Raw genomic sequence first — 15,247 nt, forward strand, 5'->3', positions numbered from 1 at the left:
GGGCTGGCGGGGCTGAAGCAGACAGTGCATTTCGGGGGGAGGGGGGACGATCAGTGCGATTCCCACCCCCCCACCCCCTGACACTTCCCCCCCGCCCCCCGCCCCGGGCGCCATCCTCCTGCCTCCCCGCCCCGGCCCCGGCCTCCGCCGTGCCTCCTCCGGGTCCGCTCCCCGCCCCTCGCCAGCACGGGTCGCAGCGCCTGGGGCCCAGGACAGGGCCACCGTGCGGGACGCGTTCCCGCGGGGCGCCTCGGGGGACATGTCGGTGCGCCACCGCCAGGGCTGCGGCGGTCCCCGCGAGGTGAGGACGCGGCGGGACCCGGGTGCGGGTGGACGTAGCACGGGGGCCCGACGAGGGGAGAGCGGGAGCTCCCACTCCCCTAGCCCCGGGGACGCTAGATGTCCGGGTCGCTACGGAGAGGATGGCTGCTGAGCCAGGACCCCCGCGCCCTCGGATCAGGCGCGGTTCCGCGGTGCCCTGGGCGCGGTGGCTCAGGTGGCCAGGGCGGGCGTCCTCGGAGGCAGGACGGCGCGGCGCGGAGCGGGCGGGAGCTCGGGCTTCCCCTTCTTTTCTCCCTCCTCGGCCCCGCGCTGGGTGGTGGCGCTGGGTGGAGGCTCCGCGCGCGTCGCGGGTTGGGTTGGGACGTTTTTCACGTGCTGCCCGTGCGGTGCCACGGCTCCCGCCGAGGTTCGTGGAGGCCCGTGGGAGGGAGGTGATGGCTCTGATCTCCATCTCCTGAGGTTTCCTCACTGCCCAGAGGCCGTCTCCCTTCCCCTCACCACCTCCCACCCCGTCGACCTTTCCTGCATCCATTGCATTTTTACAACCCACCTCTGTCCCTCCACAAGAACCGTCATTTCACCTTGGGTGATCTCTTCAGAACACACTACACTTCAAAGTTTGCCTTTTGTTGTTGTTTTAATGAATTAAACTTAATCTTCCCCCCTTCCCCATCCCGTGGCTTCTGGTCCCTTAGGAAAATCAGATATGCTGGTAAAAAAAAATAATGAACTCACAATTCTCCATTCTGAACCAAACACTTCCACTGATGGGCCTGTAATTAATTCCTCCTGCTTGATTCTTCACCGGGCGCTCCAGAGGCTTAACCTAGAGGGAAAGCCAGTCAGGCCAGATTCAGGAACACGGCCATCTGTGGACCACTGGTATCTGAGCGCACCAGCTTCGGAAATTAACTGTCCCAGTCATAATTCGTGTCCCTTCCCAAGTTTATGACTCCTGTGTGCATCCTGTGTCTGCTGAAGCCTTGAATGGCAGGAAGGAAAGGAGTTATTGAGTAGCCGGATTTGATTACTTAGAATTATAGGATCTTAGAAACCAGACACTTTATAGACACAAACAAAAATCATCACCTACTAGATTCGAACCCATCAGCTTATGGAGCTTGAAGTTCAGCTCCAGGTGAGCAAGATTTGGCTAGTTTCGTGAAGATGGGATAAAAACTGAAATCAAACATTGTTGCTATTTCCTACGTCAGTCTTCTAGACCCTTCATCTCTAGGCATTTTGAACAAAAAAAAGACAACGATGCGACTGGAATCATCTCGTCCTATCAGTCTCCTGTTCTTTGTGTTTTCTTTACTTTTCTATTTTTAAACTGGCTAGGATTCCGAAGTAAATGAAGAGGGTTAATTTGCTCAAACGGACTGTGTAGCACAACTTTAAGTGTGTGTCCATATTATATATAACATGTACATTCTTAATTTTTTACATCCTTAATTTGGAGCAATATTTTAAACTCTTTTCATGTTAAGATGAATCTGAAGAAAATGTCCCAGGCGAACACCTAACAAAGAAATAGGCAAAAGTAAGTCTACCCATATCTGCTCTCAGAGTTCTTCTGATTCTGTGTTCTCTGTAATAATTATTGGCAAGATCTAAAAGCGTTGTGGTGACAAGCTTGCGCCACCCAGGTCAGCTGAATTACTTACTGATTGTCCCAATGCTCTTCTGGGCATTTAGGTTATGCCAGTGGACAAAACAAAGAACTTTGATCCTGTGAGGCTAAAGTTCCATTTCACTCATTAGAATCTGTCTAGGATTTTCTTAGACAGATGAAAGAGAATTTCAGCTTTGCTGGAAAGATGAATGTTTTAATTTATCTTCCTTCCAATCCTGGAGTTCTGTTGATTTTTTTTTCAATCATAGGAAACAATAAAACAAACCTAAATGAAAGTGCTTTCGTTTTTATGAACTGACTTTCTGAAATATCTGAGTTGGAGCATATATTCCCTTGGGGTTCATTACCTTTGGGAACATCCCTGGGGTGACGTTGAATTTAATGAGGAATGGAGGAATGAGTTGTCTCAAAGGTGTTAGTGCTATCATTTGAGTACAGGAGACTTCCCAGCATTAGCAGGCTGTCTTCATGTAGACAGGGCTGTTTTGTTCCGTATCACTGTATGTCTTGATTCCCTCACTCTCTGCCATGTGATAGGTTGCCCAACCAAGACTTATTGGGAAAACTGACAATATAGTAGCTTTCCTTCTTAATCAGACATTCCAGTTTTAAGCATTTTCTAATTCTCTCCATTGCATTTTCTTCAAAACAGATGGGGAGCAAGCTCAGGCATGTTTGTTGTTCTTAACAAAAGCTTATCAAAATGAACTTGGCAGTTTTTTGGTCTTCTAAAGCCAAAAAAAAGTGTTTAACGTTTGGAGGTTTCCGTGCATTTCTCTTCTAACCAAATGCTTTACTTCTGTTTTTTTTTCAAGCTTAGATTTGAAGACATTTTCTCATGAATAGACCCCCCCATATTTCCATGAACAAACTCATTATAACATATAATATAATTGAGAAAAGCCAAATCCACAGTTAAAGATATTGGGAGATTTTGAGCACAAAGATTTCCTGTCTCTGTTTTTAATTTTCTCGACAACAAAAGACATCAGGAAATGTCATTATGTTATATTAATGTTCTATTTAAAAGTGGCCCCTGTCAAACACTGGGGGAGAGTCACAATTTTTGATGCCTGCTGGAGAAATGAATTTTTTTCTGCATTTGCATATTACTTTGACCCACCAGAAGCTAATTCTTCTTTTATTTAGTGTGCATTCATTTGTGGGGTGGGGACAGAAGAAGAGTTGTTGTAGTCAGGTAGTAAGTTGTAATTAGTTATTAATTAATTTGCTTTATAAATATTTATTGAACTTCAAAACTACTAGTCTTATGACCAAGAAGGACAGGAGAAGAGAGAAGAGGTGGTGGGGGGTGAGATACAACAACCCTCTTTAAAGGCATGTCCTTCAGAGGCATGTCCTCTATTACTTACCTAAGGAGATTTTTTAAATCTTTTTTTAATTAAAGAATTTATTAACGTTGATTTTTACATCATATTTTAAATGACAAGTTTAACAAACAAGTGTTCAAGAAGGGAATCTCTATTTACAATCACTGGGACTTAGTATTTAGAACTTAATCAAAATTAGGCTAAGGGTTTGTATGTCATAGAAACATATATTAATTTATGAAATAAAATATTATGTCTATAGAGTCATAGGTTTTTATGTCTATATAGTTATGTTTATATTTCCATTACCATGTCCATAACATTGGGTATGCAGATATTGAGTCCTTGCTCTTGTACTCTTTGGATTTAATAGCCACATATTAAGGATACTATGCGCCTTTTGTTCCTAAGGAGATTTTTTATAAAACTTTATATGTCAAAGGTTCTACCACCTCCCATTGGTACTACCCTGTTCACACACGGATATTTAAAGGATATCTGACATCTAAACTACAACAGCCAATGAAAGTAAGCCATATTAACAATATATTGTGGACAAGTTATAGCATAGGTCAAGTTCTAGAATGTGTATCTGTCTAGTGAGTTTAAGGACCTGATTTCAAGGTGTGTGTTTATGTATATATATGCACGCATATATATGTATTTATACTTGCATATATAAGCATATTAACTTTGAAAATGTAAGTAAAATCAGATAACAAAAGAATTCCTATCATATTATTCCATTTATCTGAGATAATCAGAAGAGACACTCCATGGAAACCACAGGTGCCTTCACAGGAGCCAGGAGATGGAAGTAGAAGAAACCAGGAGTAAGTGATAATTACACAGTTTCTTTTGTGTGGTGATGTATACATTCTAGAATTAGGAGTAATGCTCATGATGGATATGATAAAAAAAGAAAAAATGTCCACTTTAAAATGGTTCAATAGTAGTAGAACATTTTTCTAGCATGCACAGGCCCTGTATTCCCATCACAAACACCAGAAGAAGAAGAAAGTTAAAGATTCTAGTCTGAAAAAAAATAGTGTTTATGTTATAAATTTCATCTCAGTGTAAAAGAAAAAAGCTTAGAAACTTTTAAAGCTTAAAAAAGCAATAATAACAAACTACAACTTACATGTAGAACGGTCTATAAAATATTGGGAGAGTACAAGAAAAACAGGAAGACTTCTATTTCTAGTCAACTATTTTTACAGGCTTCTTCTCCAATTTTAGAAATGGAAGCAAGAAATCTGGGTGTGATTTAACCAGGAAAGGCAACAAAGAACTCCAGTCATGACATAATAGCCGAAGATTAGTTAATGAATTTACATTTGTTCATGCAACTAAAGTTGATAAAGTATTTAAAATATGTTATAGCAACTCTTTGACTCTATACCAATGACTTCTGGTTGAAAGAGAGTTGAAAGAGAGTAAGCTTCAATTTCTGAACTTTTAAGAGTATGTAAAAATAGCTCCTCTCTCTATCTGGATAGAAATTTCCATTTAGGCCGGGCACAGTGGCTCACGTCTGTAATCCTAGCTACTCAGGAGGCTGAGATCTGAGGAGTGTGGTTCAAAACCAGCCAGGTATTAAAGTCCGTGAGACTCTTATCTCCAATTAATCACTAGAAAAAACAGAAGTGGCGCTGTGGTTCAAGGGATAGGGTGGTAGCCTTGAGCTGAAGCGCTCAGGGACAGCACCCAGGCCCAGAGTCCAAGCCTCACAACGGACAAAAAGAAAAAGAAAAAGAAAGTCATTTGTGAGTCTCTTATGGATAGTTATTTGAGACAGTAGATGAGGCTTGACCCTAGTTTTCATGTTGTATAAAAATGTTTTCTCACTCCAAATTCTGTTATGAAACTTGGTTTCATATCTACATGAACACTAAATTTATTACTCAGAACATGTTTAAACTATATTTTTTCAACATATTCCTGAACACACTTTATTATTTTGTTGTTCATTGACTTATTACAGACTAATGGTGTAATTACTTATTTGGGGGACAACTGGTATTGTTTTTGCAACTCTGCTTTGCTTGATGAAATATTTTCCATGGAAATGAGCTCATATTTATCTATTGAAACCAGCTGTATTTCTTGAAATAGCAACTTTAGCTCTCTGAATCTGTAACTTCAAAACAGCCACACCATAGATGATAGAAGAACCATATACAAAACAATTTTATGCACATAACAGTGTTATGTGGTTAAATCCTGTATTCAGGGTTGTTTCTTCACTCAGAGATGGGAAAGTCTATGTTAACTGGTCCTAAGAGTTAGTTCTAAGAGGCATACTCGTATGGTAGATACTTGAAAACTAAACATGCATAAATCCGTTGATTCAAGACTCTATACCAATGGTTTAGCTGGATATACATTAGAAACATCTGGGGGAAAGAAAAATGCTACAGTCGGTGCTCTACCCGAAAACTCACTGTTGACTATTTTTGAGACTGGGTGAAGGAATCAGTAGTTTTAAAGCTCTCTGGTGAAGCTCATGTCTAAGTAGGGTTGAAAACCACCTAGTAATATACTATTTCAAAATCATAAGCTTCTTCAAACAACTTTATTATTGGAATAAATGGTTACATAGAGAAGATATTGGGGTTAGTGTGAACCCAGACAGTCAGCTGGCCCAGTATGAGATCCTCACCCACACTCTGGGTGGAAAACAATTGCTAATATTTAAATACATCAAAATGTCTTTTATTAAGTAATTTAAACATGGCACAGTTAAAGACTTAACCATTATAACTTGTTATAACAAAAGTTCCCATTACTATTTCTATAAAAATAATGTTGGATGCAGATGAGATTATCAGTGTATACTGTTTATATTCCCCCAAGTAGTAGATATAGTTCATTATTAAATAACTTACCAACTGTAAGGGCAGGATTGTAAGTCTTATTCACAGTGTCTTTGCCACAGCACAATCTCTGACCACCTAGGTCTATGTTGTATCTACCCTGAGACTAATGGTTTCTTGCAGGGAGCTTTAGCTGTTTTGCTTAACTATCCCTAGCAACCATTCCAGTGCCTACTGTGGTCTAAATATGGTTTATTCTTTCTGAGACTCCATTATAAACAAGTAGGACCAAATGAGATCTTAAAGAGATAATTAAGGTTCCGCTCTCCTGAGTAAATTAATTAATTCATATAATTAGTGAACTAATGGATGCATGGAGTTGTCTCCAGAGTGGGTCTGCCATAAAACCCAGTTTGACTAGGTCTCTCCCATTATCCCTAGTTTTTAAAATTCTATGTTGCTCTGTGCTGCTTCTCAGTCCTTTGATCTTGAACCAGAATTATGAGCTGAAACAGATTTTTTTTCTTTATACCTTACCCAGGCAGTGGTATTGTTATTATTAGCAACAGAAAACAGACTAAGACAATGCTCCAACCTATGGTAAGCATGCAAGATGATTTGTTGAGTGAATGAATAAATGCTACAACTGTCATGAATGTTCATAAAAAGTAAAAAAGTAAGGGTCTATAGGAAAGAAGGACAAACAGGAGAGATTCTTATCATGGTGCTTTAAGGGAGAACCAGTTTTGATCAAAAGAAGGTCGACTAGTGCTAGAGAGAGGCCAGTTAATTGGATAACAGGGTAAGCAAGGGGTGACAAGGACAAGAACAGTTTGAGTGTCATGCTAGGGAGACAAGGGGCAAATTCCATTCCATTGAGGTAGAAGTGAGAAGAAGAAAGAAGATAGTGCAGACAGCTGAAAGGCTGGTTTAGTGAAAGGAAGAAATTAATGATAGAGTGGGGGAGGCTGAGGAGGAGTTTCTTCCCTGCTTTGCTTTTTCTTCCCCCACCCCCCATATTCTTCCTTCTGCTTTAAATGGAGGGAGAAAAATTACAGATTAAAGAAGATATAGAAAGAGGCTTGTGTTAAAAAAAAAAGGGTGCTATCTGTAGAGTTGAAAAATAGCGGGCAATCCTAAAGGCAAAAATTGTCTGTCTAAAATATTACCTTAGTTTTATGGACACTAAACTCTAAGAATGCTTAAACTTATTTTACATAAGTAACTCACTAACTTTCTATGTAACCTTGAAAAGGTATAATTGTTATTCTAATTTAAAACCAAAGTAGCTACAACACAGGAAGGTTAAGCAACTTGCCTGGGGTTATACAGCTTCTCACTGGCACAATGAGGGTGCAGGTTTGGCGACCATTGTGCTACCTAAGGAAACTGATGAATATACAGAGTAATTATGATTTCAAATTCCAACATGCAAGAAGTAGGCACAATACTGTCTCTGAGTCATGATGCCCAGAACTTAGTTTCTGCTAGAATTCTTAATCTGCATGATTGGGAGTTTTCCTCTTCCAAAACTTGCTTTACCAGTCATAGGACTATCAAGCATGGGGTATTTGAATAGAATCGGAGATTGGTAACCTGGGTGGAGGTACCAGCAAGAGAGTAAGTGAAGTGTTAGAGCTCCAGTCTTCAGGGAAAAAGAGAAATAGGCAGGACTGGCTAGTAGTAGATTATGAGTAGCAGGGAACTTGGGACCAAAGAAGGTTGGAGATCAGGGACAGTTGATGTTTAAGAGTCTGAGACTTATGCAGTATAGCAAGTTGGGAGGGAGGGAGGGTAATTAATCCTTACAACAACCTTAAATCTCAGACATGAAGCTTGGAACATCTAATGTGGCTTTGGGACTATATGGCCAAGTGTGCGTGGGGGGGGGTATACAGATGAATCATCTGGGATATGAAATAATTAAGGTTGTGGCTGAGAGGACAAGAGATTGAAGACTTCCTATCCTCTTTTCTTAAAGGCAGAATGAAGAATATGTGAAGGAAAAGAAAGGAATAGAGGGGAAAAGCAGACCTGGCTTCCATCTGTGTTATAGGGATAGAAGTGCATTATTGGAGGATTGCCTGGTAGTGCTAGGGCTTGTCTAGATTTCAGGGGGCTGAAACTCGTTATGTGTGATCATAGGGAAATATACAAAGGACTAGCTGGCACACGGCATAAGTTTAAAAACAATCCAAGTTCTCAGAAACTAGATCTTCAAGGACAAGTTGGATACTTCATATTTTGCATGGTAGTTTCTGAAAATGAACTTGAAGTATGAAATGGCCAAACAACACATTTCACAGGGAAGTTGGGTTGCTTTAGCCAAATCATCATCCTTTCACTAATGAAATCTCTCCTTCCTTCTCATCCCTTCTCTTTTCTCCCAATAATGTGCTGTATAGCAAGCATTCTGTCGGCAGAAAGAGGCAGCTGAAAACCATCCAGCTTTCCAGATGTGGAGCTCTGTTGTGGCTTGTGGGGGAAAGGTCATGGGAGAGGGGCCAGAAGCTTCAGTGGAACCCAGTGTGGCGCCCTCCACTGCTATAGTTAGCCACATGACAGGAAACCAGCAATATGTTTTCCCCTCATCCAGCTGTACATACATCTCCTTATCTCTTCTGCCAGTGTAGTGTTACAGGGGAAAAAAGGGAATTAGATCTCATGCAACCTTACAAAACTTCATATCTGAAGACTGTGTGGATCTGATCCATAATTGGTATGAGCAGAAATGCATCATTTGGTGATCTGAGGAATAGAAGCTCTGACTTAGACTGGCTTCTATGGGAAGGAAAATATTTCCCACATATAATAGGAAATCCAGGAGCAGAATTTCTAGACTGTGGTGTCATTTCTCTGTGATTCTTTTCACTGTTATTGTTATCTCAACTTAAAGTCAAAGTATCTGTAGCACAGAGAACGTGAAGCGATTTGTCTGATGTTATATAACTTTTCAAGGGCACACTCGAAATACAGTGCTGGTAACCATCATGCAAACTGCAGAGACCACATCGAGTAATGAGGATTTCAGATTTCAACACGTGAGAAACAACAGGTAAAGCTTACTGTCACTGAGTCATGACACTCCACTTAGTTTCTGCTGGAATTCTTAATCTGCACGATTGGGAGTTTTCCTTTCACAAAACTTGCCCTACCAGTTACAAGAATAGAAAGGTTGGGATGTAGGTTAATGGAAAAGAAATGGGGGATTGGTAGTTTAGGATTGAGGCAGGAGAAGATAGCAGTTGATGCAACCTCAACCTGATTGGCTTCAGTGCAATCTTATGGCCCCACAATGGCTACCTCAATTTGAAGGAACTCATAGTGAAAACTTCTAGTGGATAAAGACAGGCCATGTATTTGTCTCTTCAGCAGTGAGAAAATCTCTCCTAGAAGCTCCTAGAAGACTTCTCCTCAAGTCTTTGGTAAGAATTAGATCACAATTCTTTCCTGTAAATATCTATCATATGCAGGAAGAACAAGATTAGCAAAATACCTTCGAGACCAGAATGTTTTTATGTATCCCAGGCCAACTTTGAACTCATGATGTTCCTACTCCAGCTTCCCAAGTGCTGTAGTTATAAGAATGTACTACCACACACAACTACTATAATTTGTGATGAGCTGTTTTAAGTTGACCAGATATTGGCAATTAACTACAAAGTTTCTGATAAGAGAGAAGGCTAGAGAGCATTAGTTTGAAATTCAGACAGCTTTGTCGAATCAGCAAAGTCATGGATAGCATTCAGGTCTCCAGCTTCAGTATTTGTGAGCAGTATGAATTTGGACAGTTTGCCAGCTCTGTGAGTCTGAGGTGTTATTGTTGTTTTATTTTTTGGATTGGTGTGAGAATTGAAAGCAAGCACTTCAAATATACTATACGTGGGTATACAAATGTACTTTGCTCATTTAATGATGGTAAGAACAACTCTTCCATTTACTGAGCATTTGATGTCCTAGGCACTTCGTACAGATTTGCCTGACTTATGGTTATGTTCACTTAAGCATGTACTGGTCACAACCATACTGAAAGAACTCTGTTGAATGTTTTATTTCCCATCTCAGGTTGCAGTCTTGGGACATTAGAGCCCAAGGATTGAGACAAAAACCGGGTGTAGGGTCGGTTTCACCTGGGGATTCCCTTTTTTGTTGTTTAATGTAATAAAACATGCATGCCTGGAATACCAAATTGGTATTTTATTTGCTTTTCTTGCTTTTTTCAGAATAAAATCATTCGATTACCTTTAAGAGCATTCACATTTTAGAGAAGGGATAAAAGAATCGCACAGCCCCTATCTGCTTCCATACTAGCTTGCCCTTTGAACTGTTTGATGGTATTCTTCCAGGTCATCCACCCCACATATCTAAATCCCCTTAGGAAAGCCAGCTGTGCCCTCCACCAGACAGGTAGAACAGCTGCAGAAGGTCAAGAGTGCCTTATCTTCATCTGGAGGTACCTGGATGAAGCATGTGTCATGCTGTGCTTTGGGGACCAGGGCATTCCCAATTTTAGCAGCAGAGAGAAGCCAGTGTCCTCTGACAGCCCACCGTTTCCACAAAGGAGAGCTATTTGTGCCTCTGGCTCCCTGCCAGCACTGCTCTGTCTTCTAGACAGAGAACAGGGCACCTTACCAGTGAAGACGTTGGTGCCAGGCCCAAGGGCTGCCTTACCAGCATTGCTATTTCTCTAACACCTACCCTTGTTGGTAGATGGCCACTTTGCCTGAAAGGAATGAAGACGCTTTGATTCTGCAGGTAAATATTATCATTTGAGTGACTTTGGGCAAGTTGCTTTAAGGTTAGAAGACGAGTTGTAGTTTTCTCCAAGGTGGTGCAAATTTATGGTGAATATTAGATGTATATATTTTATCAAGTAGTATTTCTTAATTTTTCCTGGAAAGTTGTTAAGTCAGTGAGCTGTAGTATAATTTATGTTATTTTAAGATTGTGGGAATATGACAGTTGGTCTCTGAATAATGGTTGATAATCTGCTTTGTAAATTAAAGTGCTGTCAAGTATGAAAGATCAGAAAATTTCCAGCTGGGTCATCATTTTCCAGCAATACCTACACAGGAACTTCTTGATTTAAAGCACATGCCAGTCTTCTGTTCTGATCATTTGGTATTCTGAGTTTTCAGGTTGCATGTTCCTATTCTGCCTCTCATTCTATAGCAATTAATAACCTCTGTTCATTTTGAATTAAATGAGGAACTGAGGCTCTTGAACTCTTGATTTTTGTCTTGAATTAGACCTTGACAAGAATCATATTCTCCATGTAGATTCAGTGGATTCCTAGTCAATGTTGGAAATACCATGATGGCAACAAAACTCTTCAACTTAAACAGTATGGTAATCCAAAAAGAGAAGTTGTGATTCAAACAGAAAAAAGTGATTATATCATTGAATGCCTACTATATGCCAGGAAGAATGAAGGCATTACAAGGCACTGTGCCTCACATCTGTAACCCTAACTATTCAGAAGGTGGAGATCTGTGGATCACAGTTCAAGGCCAAGTCAGCAAGAAAAGTCTAATTAATCAGCATGAAGCCAGAAGTGATGGAGCTGTGATTCAAGCACCAGCCTTGAGCAAAACAGTTTAAGAGACAGAGCCTACGTCTTAAGTTCTAGCACTAGAATGGGCACAAAAATCACTCCATAAAAATAAAAACAATAGTTTAGATATTCTCACTGTCCTGCCCTAGTAGAGATTAGTATAATGAGAACAAAAAGAATGAATCCTAGACACTGAATTAAAATTTCACTTTTCAGTAATACAATCAATTTGCTCTAATAATGAGTCCGAGGATGTTTATAGTCTAGGACCCTTGGTTAAATGAGAGTGCTAACCAAATAATCTGCAGAAATAAGATCATATACCATATACATCAAGGATATGTAAACTTCCACAAGAACTCTCGTCAGTTATCGAGACTGTCCCTTTATTTGCATGCCATTTATCATCACATTTAAGGCAGGAGCTGCAAAGCCAAAAATCCATGAAGGAGGCTCAAGTGTGAAATAGCTGGGGAACTTAGGGACAAGGTTCATTCATCATCCAGAAAATACTCAAGCTCTGGTTTTTGTTTTGTTTTTTGTGTTTTCTTTTTTGCCAGTCCTGGGCTCGAGCCCAGGGCCTGAGCACTGTCCTTAGACTTTCTCAAGGCTAGAACTCTACTACTTGAGCCTCAGCACCACTTCCGGCTTTTTTCTATGTATGTGGTACCAAGAAATTGAACCGGGGTCTTCATGCATGCTAGGCAAGCCCTCTACCACTAGGCCAAACTCCGACCCCTCAAGCTCTGTTCTAGGTACTACGGGAATAGCAGTGAATGAAATCAACTGAAATCCCTACCTTCCTGTTCAATTTCACTGCTGCCTTAGAAAACAACTCAGCTAGAAAAAGCCCTAGTCTACTAGAATAATTATTTCAGAATCATTTCCGAAGTAAGAGTGAATGAGTCAGATGTACAGGTATGGCCCTGTAGATAAATGACATAGACTTTGATTTTGTTAGTATTTAGACCTTTTCCATTTGGCCAATATTTTGGGGGGTCAGGTATTACTGGATATATAAGATTACTAGAATTGTCCGTAGGGCTAGCTTCCTTTCTACTTGGTGTGTCACCTTGATTTGCCAAATAACCATAGGTATTTGCCTTTAAGGCAGTACCTGATTTATTTGACTTTAGTTTTGTTGTTCAATTGAAAATAACACTTCATTGTAAAAAAAATACACGCACACACACACACACACACACACATATATACATCTCATGGTACTGATCGTGATGAGTGACTGCACTTAATTCTGATGACTTGATAAAGTTTAGATGGCTTCAATCAGTGGATTTTGTGACTCAGGCTGGACAGCCATAGCACAGCCTCTAGCTCTTAAGGAGTCACTGGGGAGTTGTCTTCCGGCCTGGTTTTCTAATGAGTGCTCAAGCAGGGCTTTCTGCAATGTGACTCTGATGAGATCACTACAATAACAAGCCTGGGAGCGTGGACGTAGACACCCTATGCTTTTCCTTTGAGCTTCTTGTGGGAAAATGAGCATAAGCATGGGCCACTGCCCTTATCTTTCATTTCAACAAATGAACTTCCGCTGGGTCTGCAGAGGGAGACAAAATTGGTCAGTGCTGAGAGACAAAAAGCAGGCAGCTGGCAGGCATTTGAGCTCTCTGGCACTGAGCATTTAGTCTTCCAGGCCCCTTGGCTGGTTTCTATTATATCAGTGGGTGTTAGAGATGTCAAGGATTCCTGTTTGCCTCTACCAATTTGTACCTGAAGCTCCTTCATTAATTGTATCCATAAGCCAGACTCTCAATATTCTCTGATTTCGAGAATTTTCCACTGGAGGTTCTCTGAGAGTCTTGATAACTAACTTTACAAAATCCTAGACTCTATGTGCCCTCAATTAATTCCATCATCACTGCAACCTGCTGAACCCCTAATGAGGGCCTCTGGTTCTCCACTAAGCTCCAGTGGACACTCCTGCAGACTTTCTCTCCAAAGTTTTATGATCAAGTCCTAATCCCTGTCAAAAGCCAAAATTAACAAACTTAAAGAATCTTCATTGGCCTTATTTGTGATCTAGAACTAGTCAGTCCTTTATTAACAAAATAAGATGTATGTTTGATGAGCCACGCAGAAGTTGGCTTTCTAGACCATAATAAGCTGAGGAAAGCAGAGATAGAGAACAAATTGGCCATTTATAAATTACATTTGTACTTAAGGGTGAAACTGAGGGTGTTTCCTTATCATGTAAGCTACACTTGGCTCTTTGGAGATATTATCTCATGAATTCCCCGCCCCCCACCCTCGAAACTCAGATAAACAGCTTCATTTCAGCTTAGTGATGTAGAATTTGTAACAAAACTCCATTTGGCCTGAGCCTAGTGCAGTTGACAAGTTTTGTTTGCACCCCTTAATGTGGTAGTATTTGAAGATAGGGAATTTGGGAGGTGATTCAGGTTAAACAAAGTCATAGATTGAAGCTATCAAGATAAAATTAGTGTCCTGATAAGAAAGGGAAGGAGGAAGCCATGCAAGCATATATAAAGAAGGCAGCCATCTGCAGATTAGGAAGAGAGCCCTCACCAGAGCCTTCTTACTCTGACTCCTTAGCTTCAGACTTCTGGTCTCCAGGACAGGGAAGAAAAAGCAAAAGCCAGTCAGCATGGACTATTTCTCTGGAGTAGCTTGAGCTGACAATGAGAGGCAGTTTTCTTTTTCTTTTCTTTCTTTCCTTTTGTGTGTGTGTGTGTGTGTGTGTGTGTGTGTGTGTGTGTGTGTGTGTGTGTGTGTGTACTGGTGTTTGAACTGGTACATGAATTCAGCGCCTGGATGTTGTCCCTGAGCTTTCATTTTGCACAAGGCTAATGCTCTATCACTTGAACCACAATTCCACTTCTAGCTCTTTTTTTGAGGGGGGCGGGGAGAGGAGGGAAGTTGTTTATTGGAGACAAGTGTTTTACAGGCTTTCTTACCTGGGCTAGCTTTGAACCACAATCCCCAGATCTCAGCCTTTTTGAGTTGCTAGAATTATAGATGTGAGCTGCTGGGACTTGGCTAGATTTTCTTTTCTTAAGATCTTACTTGACCTGCAGGATTATTGGTGAAATCAGTTACAGTGTACTCATACAAGCTATTACTTTGCAACTATTAAAATGACAATACATTTTTGAACATGGAAATACATACATTTGTGACCTTACATTATGTACAGAAGAGCAAATTTCATATAGGATGATCATAGTTTCCAACTGCTAATCCTTTGAAGATGATACCAGATATGTGAGGTTTTTCCATACCAGACAATTCCCAAATTCTCTGCATATACCTCCTGGATGGCCTATTGAACTCAGTTCTCCCTCTGTCCACACCCAGGTTGAGTTCAGATGCCAATGGTAAGTCTAGGCTGTCACCCACATTTTGGCCCAACTGGCTGTAACTGAGAAGTTTCATGTCTTCTCAAGTCTGTTTCATGTGCCAGAATAACTCACAGCACTCAAGAGAAACAGTTTATACACAGATGTTAGGAGTTCACTACAAAGGCTACACAAAAACAGCTGGTTAGGGAGATAATAGAGTATGGTCTGATGGGTACAAATATAGGATCTTCTCCATCTTGAAAATTTTAGAGAAGCACTATTTTCTTGGCATGTGGACACATTCTTGT

General features: G+C 40.7%; 1 protein-coding gene across 2 annotated transcripts in view; it reads left to right on the plus strand.

The window, feature by feature from the left end:
* The first annotated feature begins 201 nt into the window (after positions 1 to 201).
* The window catches only part of Slc16a12 (solute carrier family 16 member 12), a 56,761-nt gene continuing 41,715 nt past the window's right edge, over positions 202 to 15,247 (plus strand). For both annotated transcript variants that reach the window (XM_090346297.1, XM_090346296.1), the window contains exon 1: positions 202 to 301. The gene's annotated coding sequence lies outside the window, so the exon portion shown is untranslated. The remainder of the gene's footprint in view (positions 302 to 15,247) is intronic.

Source organism: Megascapheus bottae, chromosome 15 (genome assembly GCF_031878675.1).
Source record: "Megascapheus bottae isolate mThoBot1 chromosome 15, mThoBot2.hap1, whole genome shotgun sequence".
Lineage (NCBI taxonomy): Eukaryota > Metazoa > Chordata > Mammalia > Rodentia > Geomyidae > Megascapheus > Megascapheus bottae.